This window comes from Chiroxiphia lanceolata, chromosome 3, assembly GCF_009829145.1.
Source record: "Chiroxiphia lanceolata isolate bChiLan1 chromosome 3, bChiLan1.pri, whole genome shotgun sequence".
Taxonomy (NCBI): Eukaryota; Metazoa; Chordata; class Aves; order Passeriformes; family Pipridae; genus Chiroxiphia; species Chiroxiphia lanceolata.
The window spans coordinates 11548224-11559711 of record NC_045639.1 but is presented as its reverse complement, the minus strand read 5'-3'; the positions used below and the strand labels follow the sequence as shown (position 1 = coordinate 11559711).

The 11488-nt window shown below is 39.8% G+C and overlaps 1 long non-coding RNA gene across 1 annotated transcript; it reads right to left on the bottom strand.

Moving 5' to 3' along the window:
• Positions 1-6264: 6264 nt before the first annotated feature.
• LOC116785298 lies at positions 6265-9842 on the bottom strand. Its single transcript, XR_004356465.1, has 3 exons — positions 9739-9842; positions 6925-7066; positions 6265-6350 (listed from the first exon to the last, which is right to left on the bottom strand). It is a non-coding gene; the product is annotated as an uncharacterized LOC116785298 (long non-coding RNA).
• Between the last annotated feature and the right edge of the window lie 1646 nt (positions 9843-11488).

Genomic DNA, 11488 nt, shown 5'->3' with positions numbered 1-11488 from the left:
AAATGAAGCTCCCTTTGCAGTCCCAAAGGTTGGGCCACTAAGTGTGGATGCAGGTCACAGAGAAATCACTGTCAGCTTTTGAAAACACTCCCACATTTTGGCTGGGGACTGAAGGAACAGGCTGTGTATAGCCTCCTGTAAAGGGTCCAAAGGGATTTACTAACCAGTCTGAAATTAGCAGGTGTTTCATGTCCATCTTGCAGTAGAAAAAAAAGCTTGTGAATGATACTTGGCAGCTAGTAGATGGCAGAGCAAACTTCTGCTTCTTTCAGTGATAAGCAGCAAGCTAACAGGACCGATAAGGTCTGGTAATAGTGACAAGTAACTATTACCTCTGAGCAATTTCCAAAGGCAGAGATCAGAATAAGGGCAGAAGGAGCCACCACAGAGCAGCCCCAAGGAAACCAAAAACCAAATCCCAAAGTCCAGAACCCACTGACAAAATGCAACTTTTAAACCCTACTCTGCAAAGCTGTTGACTTTGATTATGTTTTCTGTGGGGAAAAAAAATATTTTTTTTTTTAATTTTTTTGTGATGTTTAAATTCTGGATTTTACTCATCTGAGATGTTCTGATTCAACTTTTCACTTTAAGAAATAATTCAAAACAAAACTCAAGTTACTTTCCAATAAATCTCCTTTCTCTTTTCATCTGTGCTTTCATTCACGTGCAGAATGAAAATGATTGTTTCTAAGAATTTGATTTTCTTGTAACAAGCTCTAAATTGCAGCTTCTCTTACCACAAACCAAAGAGAAAAATCATCCAGATTTTGTCCAGAGTCCTAACATTCCTGAAGTCAGAAGAGCCAGTATAATCACATGGTGTGATAGTTTCCTATCACACCACAAACTAGCCACAACTTCCCTTAAAAAAGCTAACCCGATGTAATAGTAGAGAGGAACAGAATGCAGGCAGATCTCAGATATATCACAAAGTACATCCTGGAACATTAGGAAATTGTGAAACATTGGGGACTGTGAAAACCAGAACTTTTGAGGAATGCTCAAGTGAAGATAAAGTCTCTTCTGAGCATTTCAGAGACAGAGCAGTGCCTGGAAGAGCATCAAAATTCGATGGTCCCAACAGTGGGGTGTAACGCTGAAATGCAGTTGCAATGATCCTCAAAACTCTCAGTCATAAAAGACAGGATACCACAAAGATCAACTACAAGAAATTAAGACAATCTGGAAAAGAAAGTGTCTGTCATTTAGCATCAGCTAGATCAAATTTGCTTTCCAACTTTTGTTGATATTTCAGCGTTTAGCATTGGTATATTCGCAAGACCCAGAATGAATACTCAACAAAAACACTCACAAAGCATTTCTTGATGACCAAATGCAAATGTTACAGCATTCTACAGAAAATACAATGACCAACTTTAACTCTGAGAGGCAAAAAACTCAACAAAAACCCCATACCCACAATAACAACAACAAATTCCACACACAACTTAAGAAAATCAGGTGTGTTCAGCAGAAAGTTTCTTATGTTCCATAGGATTTTCAAAACTCATGGCACACTTAAGGTTTACACCAGAGAACAGAAAGGAGAGGAAAAAAACAAAAAACAAAAAAAAACCAAAAAAAAAAAAAAAACAAACAAAACAAACAAACAAAAAAAAAAAACCAAAAAAAAAACCACAACAAACCAGATCTTATACAGAAAACACAACAAACCAGATCTTATACAGATTGTCAGTGTGACGACCCCAGATAAGTGAGGAGCAGCTTCCACATAAAGGGGAGACAGAATCCCCAGCACCACCTCTGACTTTTGGAGGAGGTAGGTGGCCGTTCATACCCTTTGAGGCATTTCCTCCTGCAGTCATTTCTTTTCCATATCTTAATTTAGGAGAAGTTTAGCAGGAAGGATGTTAATTCAGGAAATGATTGAGCATGATGAACTCAGGTAGCAAAAAACCACTGACTTTTAGTCCATTTCCTCTCATTTCTTCCTAGACCCTTTCCCTCCTCTGCAGTCGCTAACATCCTCTCCTAGAATTTAGTCTCAGTTCCATCACCATTCTAACAGCCAAAATATCTACAAGCCTCTAGATATCTGCCAAAAGTGGAATAGCACTTCCAAGGGTAAACCAGCAATGTTTAATTGAAATTAAATAGTGAAATAATGGTCTTCCTGATGACAAGAAATACAGATTTTTCAGTAGGCTGTGGTTGCTGCACAATGGTAACAGTTGGCAACATTTATCTGTTTAAAAATTCTGAACACTTTTGTTAGGTCAGACAGATCAGCTGTTACTCCCGTTCCATTTTTACCTACATGCACATCCAAAACGTTCTTGTCAATTGACAAGATTTTCATTATTTGCAAAGACAAGGTAGCATTTTCAAGTCCATCCAGGTGACATTAGATTTTCAACACCTGTATTCAGATATGACTTAAAACTTTTTAGCTTATACAAACTAAAACTGGGGAAATTTATGTAATATTTTTTCCTCTATCCAGCTTTAATCAAGTTGGGAAAATAAATAGAACTCCTGAATCTACTGTAAAGGAAAACTTATTTTATTTAAATGCAGAAAATGTCTACCATTCTCATGGTGAAGATGTCCCTAAAGAAGAACACATATGGCGGCTCTGGCTTTCCATTCCAGACACTTAACCCTTGAAGGTGACAATATATTAAAAAAAAAAAATCTTAAATTTAACTATTCTATTGCTAATTATTTTAGCAGGAAGATCCTGCTGCCATAAGCCTTTTGCATGCTTTCTGCTTACAGAGGTGGCACCCAACCTTTGAACACTTCACATTCTCCCTTAACAAATGTCAAAAGACTGTGTCTGTGTGCTATCCCGAGAAAAATAATCATCACACGCACTAAGTCAGGTGGTACAAAATGGAATGCTCAAGAGAAATACATAAAAAACTCCACACTTGAATTCTCTAACCAGAATCAATGCCCAAGGCAGATTTGTTTCCTGGGATATGCTCATTTTGTGTGATTTCTTACATCTTAATATAATATTTCTTAAACAAACTTTGTAGTTAGAAAAATTTAAATATTTTAAATCCTCAGTAGTCCTCTGATTACTTGAAAGCCCTTGGGTTCATGAAATCTCATTGCAGAGAAACAAGAGGTTACAATACAAGGATTTTCCTGTGTATGAAGTCCTCGTGAACCTCAGCATAGTCTCTGAAGAGTGCAAAAGTAACTTGTTTAGAATCGAATCTTTTAAAAGACTAACAAGCCCTGGAGCATTGTGATTAAGCACTGCTGATGATAAAGACATCATCAGCATGACAAAAGAACACCACCCGCCCCTGCAACTCTCTCAGTAGCCCCGTCCCCAATATTTATTAAGTGATTTATCATTTTCCAGACTCGCTACACTTCGTAGGTCGTAGTTTCTTCTCAGCCTCTCCACAGTAACACCGAGGAAGACCAGGCAGCCCAGGGCTCCCTCGGGGGACACAGCAACGACACAACTTTTGTCTTGTTTACCAGGATACCAGAGGTTTGAGTTCAGCACGTGGCTGCTTTGCTTACATAAAGATGATCTGTTCTACAAAACTCGCATCAATTTACTTTTCCCAAGCACCAGCCCGCAAACACCAGGCACCTCTCCTTGAGTCTCTAGTACTTCATCAGACACTCATCCAATGCACAAGTTTGGCTTCTGCAACTGTTCCCACTCCTCCCTCCTCCCTCACTCCCTTTGCTGGACTTCATAATCACAGATAAGAGAAAGAAATTAATGGCTTCTCACAACCTTTTCTGAATTTATTCACCCTGTGCATCTGCCAGAAAATAGTCAGCCAAAAGAATATCTCCTTCCCACCCATGCCTTAGCCATGACATACAATATCACATATAACTTGGTGATGACCTGCTTTGGCTCTGCAAGTAAACAGCCTGTTTGCAGGAGCTGCCAATGATCAGTTTTAGCATCTGCTGAGTTTTGGGGGTAGTGCTAAAAAGGCACACTCTGCATTCCTCCTGGCTGGACCTGCCAGGCTGGCTTACCCTATTTGGGAATTGGGGAAAACAGTTCTTAAATAACAGACTAACTTAATAAAATTGCTGACAAACACAAATATCTTCTTGAATCCGAAGTGTTTCATAGTTTATCATCATTCATCAGCAAAACGCTTTGCAGCTACCACTGTCACCACCAGCACCTGGGCTGGATCCCACCATGGATACTATCCTCAGATAAGATCTGTCCTACTTGAGTGGAAGTAGACTGTACCCAGGTTGACAAGGCCCTCACCTGCCCTGCAGTCAGCACTAGTTCCCTGCCAGCAGGTAACAGCCTGTTCATACAATGTGCACTCCAAAGCACATGCTTTGTTGTAAAGGGGGGAATCACGTGCTTGCATGTGCGCTTCAGAATTCTACACAATCTGCTTTTGAAAATGAAGTAGCAAGACAGCCAGGACTCTTCCACCAAAGCCACCAGGAAGCCAAAATAAAACTATTCTTTCACCATCAGCCCACACTGAATATGCATCTAAAAGGTATTTCACATACAGGTGGAAGTGGTCAGTGCAAAGCTATAATACTACTGCAAATAGTTTCATTTACAGGCTTGGCTCTCACAGACAAATATTTAATATGATAAAATAACTGGCCAAACACCAGATTTGGCTGCGGTTGCACTAAAGATTTTTCTTTTCAGTTGTTCCCTTTCCCAAGTGCTACTAGAACTCAACTGGAGCCATCTTTCTCTATTTCTTGCCCAGATTACTAAGATTATTCCAACTACTGATTGTGGGAATTAATTTTCCAAGAAAAGTTAAACTCCTATACCTCAAACCAGATTTTGCATATGGTTCTCCCTATGAAGGCAACTGGTACTTATTCAAGAGCTCTGAACTGAAATCTTTGAAACTGCTGAAACCTTTCACCTGATACAAGCACCAAATCCCAGTTTTTAGCCCCAGCTCTAATGCAGAAACGGAGCTACGAATGGAGCAGCCACTGCAACTTCTGCTGAGTACTATTTCCTATCTTCTCTTCCCAAAGAGACGGAATAATTTCCTTAAACACTCGCTCTGATTGTGCAAACCAGCATTCACCTTGAGACTGAAGCAGATGACACCATGTAGGTGAAAGAAAACATGACAGAGGCCACTGCTACCCAGCACTTCACAAAGACAGAAAAGGCCTCAGAGTACACAACAGAAGGAGAAACTTTTTTTTCTCCCCTTACCACTGATGTTTATTGATTTGTCCAGTTCATAGGGAGCATCCCTTAATGTTCTGCTTTCATGTTTCTGCTTTGTTGCATGGGTACAGAAAAGAATATTGCAAATTGATCTTTCTTCCCTGCCTTTGTTGGGAACGAAGTCCTATTACATTGGCTCCCCTGGCCTGTCAGCTCCTGCTCACTTTGCCGGTGTATAATCAGCATGGCTAAACACTGAGGGCTGAGCTGATTAATTTCCAGCCTTGGCCACTGAGCCCATTGATGCACTCCCTGTTTGATGATCTGTGCAAGAGAGGACCACTTTTGATTGCTTGACCCCTGCCCTTAAACCTCGAGCTGTCGGCTCTAGCACCTGTCTAAGTTAACAGCACACACATTGTGTTTATTTTCGGTTTAAAAGGAAACCCTAGCAATGGATTAGCATTCTCAAAACACAAAGAGCCTGATTTTCTGCTCAGCACTGAACTCTTGCAACTCCCACACATGCCAGATGATTACAGGGTACTTGGTACCTCCACGGACACGCCTGGAATACAAGTTTAAACAAAATATATCTCACTCCATACCTGCATACAAATTTATGAGCCATATCCATGAAGTAAAATCAAGAAGGGGGAAAAAAAATCCCACCAATTAACTCACATCTTCATGCTTAAATTATTCACCTGATCTGGGTTTAGGTAAATAGCAAAATTTCCACTGACTACATTTAAAATAAAGCATGCAGCATTCATTTTTTCAATGGTGCCAGAGATGTTGCTGCTGTTTATTTCAGATTAATAAATGGAGTTAGTTTATTCCAGGAAGGAGCAGTGAGGGATTAGTGTGTTAAGACTGTAAGAGTCACAATACCTTTCCTTACACAGAAGTTTTACTTAAATGCCCAATGTTTATTTAAAAATGTTGTCTTGGAGTCCTGGGGATGTTTGGAATGAAGGACAGGAGAGGACAAAAATGGCAAAACACACAGTGGGCAGTTGGCTAGATTTTTTTTTTTAAATGTAAATACATACATAGAATTCTGCATATAATTATTAAAAGGGAATATCTGCAGATATGAGCATTAAGTATGTTGTACAATAGAGATGTATAATTTAATTGTAAGACCTTATCCTGGCAGCCACACCTTCACAGCAGCCTGAAATAATATGCCTGGTGCAGCAGGGGTGCACCTGTGCTGCAAGAAGAAAAGGAAAGAAAAAAATCTGTATTCATGAGTGCAAATTGGGTAAAATTGACAGACAAGCACTATTCAGGTTTTGCTTCCCTTAAATCCCTTCTTAGCAGCTCATCCTGCAAATGCTTTAGGTAAGGGCTTTCTGGGAAGAGAATTTCTTCCACTGTTCCAGTGGTCATCACAGGTTAGAACCTGCCTGTCCTCAGAGCTGGCAGATCAGATGTGGGGGAACAACACTTTTCTGGTGTAATGCCAAATTCAATTCCAGGTGCTGCTTTAAGTTTTATGTGACACTTAATCCCTTTGCAGAGGGTAATGGGCTCCAAGAGGATGCCCCCGTCCAAAAGTCTAGAACCTGGAAGTGGATGCAGGAGGCTGCTGACTCCTCACAGCAGCCTTGAGGAGATGGGAAATTTCAGAAGACATTTCACCTGTCAGAGCCCCATGGTGAGCAAATGTTTCATGAAGACTTCATGGAGGTAAAAACCATACTCCTAGCCTATTAACAGCTATTCATTCTTAATACTTATTATCCTATATAATAAATAGTTTTTTCCCTATCCTGAATCTTCACCTTAGTTGTTATGAAGAGGTCAGATGTCCTTGATTTTAACTGGACTAACTACGTAGGCTGTTGTAGCTTTTCCATGTAAAAGGAATATTCTCCTTCTCCTCCTTCACCTCTCTGCATCTGTTCATGTTTGAATTCTTCCTTCCTGAACATGGATGACCAAATACAGCGAACAGTAAGTACACAGGTTTTCACCCATGTTTTTCCCACAGCAAAAAATTTCACATGACACTTCCCAGGCTTGTGTTAAACACAGCCATTAATAATGGCCATAAATTTAGAACACTTAATACATGTAGGTCTGATTCCACCAGTATGTCCAAATGCAGCATCTCCTGTTTGTGGCAGAAGTTTATTTTACTTCTTATACTCATGACTTAAAATTTGATGCAACAGTACTATATCCCACTTTTCTCCTTCCTCAATTACAAAGTTGTCCAGTTCTTTATGATGAGATGTACATCTTCTATCTTTGCAATTTCAAAAATAAGTTTCAACAGTTTGTGCCCTATAGCTTCCGAAGAAAACATTAAACATGACCAAGCCAAAAATTCCCTCCCTGAGGCCGACCTCTCACAGGTTCCCTCCAGTCAAGCAGCTCCCTTTCACCTTAACCTTTTCAGCCTTCTCTTTGGCCAGGTTACAGTTGCTTTAACCCCCTTTCACTTCACTTGAGTAAATTCCTTTGCAGCCATAACACCATGAGCTTCAATGGAACTTGGAAATTTGCCTGCTGTATTTCCTTCTTTAAAATAAAAGTTACCACCACGAGATATGAGGTTGGTCTTGTGCAAACATGAGCAATATTTACAAACATAATCTAATTGTCCAAAGGGAGGATAATCTGAAGTCTCACAAGCAGCGTATCATTGAAGGGCTCATTCTGAAGGAATCATCTATTCTCCATAGCTTCTGGTCTTAGGACAGAGAAAGAGTGGTCTTAAATTAGACATAAAAAAACTTATAATTGTATTGGGAATTTGCATGGAACAGACAGATTGGGAAGCTCCTTTTCATGTCATCATACAGCTGAAGATCACAGATTTGACACGCCCTTGGAAGGCAAAAATTTACTTGATATCTTGCAACTTTTTTGTTTGTTCCTTCTATTGCCACTGTGCTGGTGGTGTCTATGCTGAACAACATTTCAACCCACACTTGTATCATGCTTTCTTGATTTTCCTCTTATTCTTCCTAACCTTTTGGACATGCCAAGATAACCAATTTCTACCAACCGCCTTCTGAAAGGTGGGTATGAGTTCCAGATGCTTTTTGAACCTTTAGCAGTCAACTTGAAATTGATTCCTTCTTCTAGTCCTTTCGGTTCATCTGACTTTTTACATTTGCAGAAAGCCAAAACACAGACTTTTAGGACACACCGAGATGAAAATCACACCTCTGGCATCAAAACTACAGTCAACTTTCAAAAATTTACACCAGCACCTACAAAATCTCTGGAACTCTGAAAGTTAAGAGCAAGCTCACCATTCCTTTAATGGGGAAGAGATTCAGACCCAAATACGAGCAGAATCCAGAGGTATCTGATTCAGTCTTCCTATTTACCAGAATTTTTATTTGAATAATCAGCTGAGTTTTTCTTTCCCTATCCCCCCTCTATTACTGCTGTACTGTAGACTAACTGTATTACTTCAGAATTGCAGTAGTTATGTCAAATTACCATACAATTGGCTTTAATCCTATTTACCAGTGTTTTTAATTAAAACATAATAAATAGGAAATTATATCCCTGTCAAAACCTAAAACTACATTGTTTTTTTAAAAATTCAGTAGATACTTAAAATACAGTAATTGTCTTAATGCAGCTTAATTACATCCTTACAAGAAGACAATTTGAAGAGTGACCTATTTTATTCTGTAAATTTACATAATATAGCAAGCAATCAATGGTGTCCTGGATACCTGAAAGTGAATATTTTAAAGATTAAAATGACTGTTGAAATAGCTACTTTTCACAGGGTTTGTTTTAATACCTTGATGGGTTTTAATCTGAAAAATATTCAGAGTGAACAGCGCTCTATAATGATAATGCTTCTAAGGAAAAGTGAATTTAAAGCTTCGGAGGAAAAGTCAACAAGACAGCGACAGCACACAGAGACACTGCACTGACCACAGTTCCATCTGTGACACTGACCAGAGGGTTTGAGCATGTGAGGAGAATGCTGGAGTAAAAAGCACCACAACACTTTCTCATATTACCCCCCAAAAGGAGTTACAAAACTGTTCTGACACAAAAGCCACCTTGACTTAGGATATACTCCTTTCCATGAACCAAGTTCCTTGGTGGTGCTCAAAACAAGTCTAACTGCTCCTCTGAGTGGGGTCCTTATTCCCGAATAACATGCTGCCATGTTCCGCTGCCAAAGCCAAGAGGAGCTGGAGGTTCATCTCCTCTTTGATGTCTGAATCTCAGTTCAGGACAAAATTCCTTGACCAGAGCACATGCCCTTGATTCCTTTGGCTTGGATGGTACTGTACAGTGTGGCGACTGAAGTGCCCTGCTGAACAAGGATGGCCTTGGATACACACCAACTGCTGTGGTAAAGTTTGGTACCAGTGAATACATCTGCGCAAAACTGAGTCCTAAGTGTCACCTGCTTCCATTAGAGAAACACTTCAGGGAAACCAGACTCACAAAGTAACACTGACTTCTGAACAGTTCAGCCCTCAAGTGTTTTCTCAGGGATGCTTATATATTCGTTTATGAACAGGATAAATGCCCAGATTCACTTACATGGATATAGAATCAAAGTCATGGTGATCTCAAATGGCTTTTCATACAGTAAATACAATATGCACCCCAACTCTCAGAGCCGGCAGAAATAACAGGCAAGACAAGGCAATATGACCATGACTATCCAAGTACATCATGGGGAATTTCTCATGTTTTTCTCAGAAGATCTAGGGTCAAAGTTACATTTGATTAGCTCAGCAGAAGAGAAATGGTTGAATTTGCATCAAACATCAAAAAAATTGCTGTGGCAGGTTTACCACGGTTTTGACACATCAGAGGAGTAACCTCATCCAGCCAAATTCTGGACTCTACGGGGCTCCTGGATGTAGAAATGTAAAACATGACTAAACTACAGGGCACCCTTTATGCACTGAGAAGGAGGAGTCATGTTTCTTCCTGTTCTTTTCTAGGAAGAAAATCCATAAAAACAAAAGAACTGGCGCTGCTAAACAATCTTTGAACTGATCACTGGTCCAAGGTCTATATTCTATCTAGATGCAGAAAATGGCTTTCTAGACTGACAACTGATTAGTATACAAGGATGATTATATGCAAATCTCCAATTTCTATTGACTTAATTGTGATCTGATGTAACATGTATAATTAACACATGCATTTAAAATAAATGTATATTTAATTAACATGCATATTTATAAAATGAATATTTATATTTAGCATATAATTTTGGGTGAATTTAGGTGGCACAAAATTGAGGGGTTATCATTACTGATGAGAGCTAGTCACAGCAAAACAGCTTTCACACCTCAGGCTCTCCCAGGGGATTTCAGTCCCAATTTATCTCACCTCTGGCAGGCCAGCCTTGGGCCTTCCTCCACTAAACCAAGTCTGCAAGTCACACCAGACAGATGCAACTCTGGTAAACATCTTCATTAAGGCTGGGGGAGGGGAGTCACTCAAATCACAGTTTGAACAGAAAACCACAACTGCATGACAAGCTCAATACAAACTAATCTGAAGCCAAAGGTCAGGAAGTTAAGCACCAGATTGCCAAAAATTATTTTGTATTTCCATTACGGAAACAAGCTGCTGTGTGACTGGCAATTCAGGCAAGTTTATCCCCATGAAATTCTCTTCTGCAAAAAACGGAAAATGTAAGGCTTTTGTAAATAGCTGAGACACTAATTTCAAAGCAGTGCAAAGACATGATGCCTTAAACGCTCTGGAAAGACCAGCCAGTGCAACAGACTGCAGCCCTGAGCCAGAAACACTGATCTGGAGAGTCCATCCGAGCAGCTTGGCTTCTTGCTGCTCTCATAGACAACTGGGGTTTATTCTTACTACTTGGTGCTTATCACCAAGGCCTTCACTGCCATCAGTACATGGTACCAAAGGCGCAAGACATGACAAAATACTTATGTAGGACAAAATATCATGGATGACTTCTCTAGTTAAGAACTTATCTGGTGCAAGCAAGACTTTCTATGATAAATACAAGGCTCTCATTCCCTGGTGGTCCCCAGGGAATAAGCACCCTCAAAAAGCAAGAGAAATTTCACTGCTTTTCACAAAAAAAAAAAAAAAAAAAAACAAAAAAAAAAAACCCACCACACAACACACCAGACCGGAACAACAGTCCTGTGACTCTGTGACTATATTTCATATCATCTCTTCTCTCCCTGAGGGAGAAATACTGAACATGTTGCTTTAATACACCACCGAGAGGTGCTCATTTGTGCTGGTGATGTGCATCACATGGAAACTCATGTGAAACCCAACCCAGAAATTCAGTCATGGACTTTAGCAGCATCCTGAAGCAGGGCTCGTGTCATGCAAACACTTGTTTCCTACTAATCA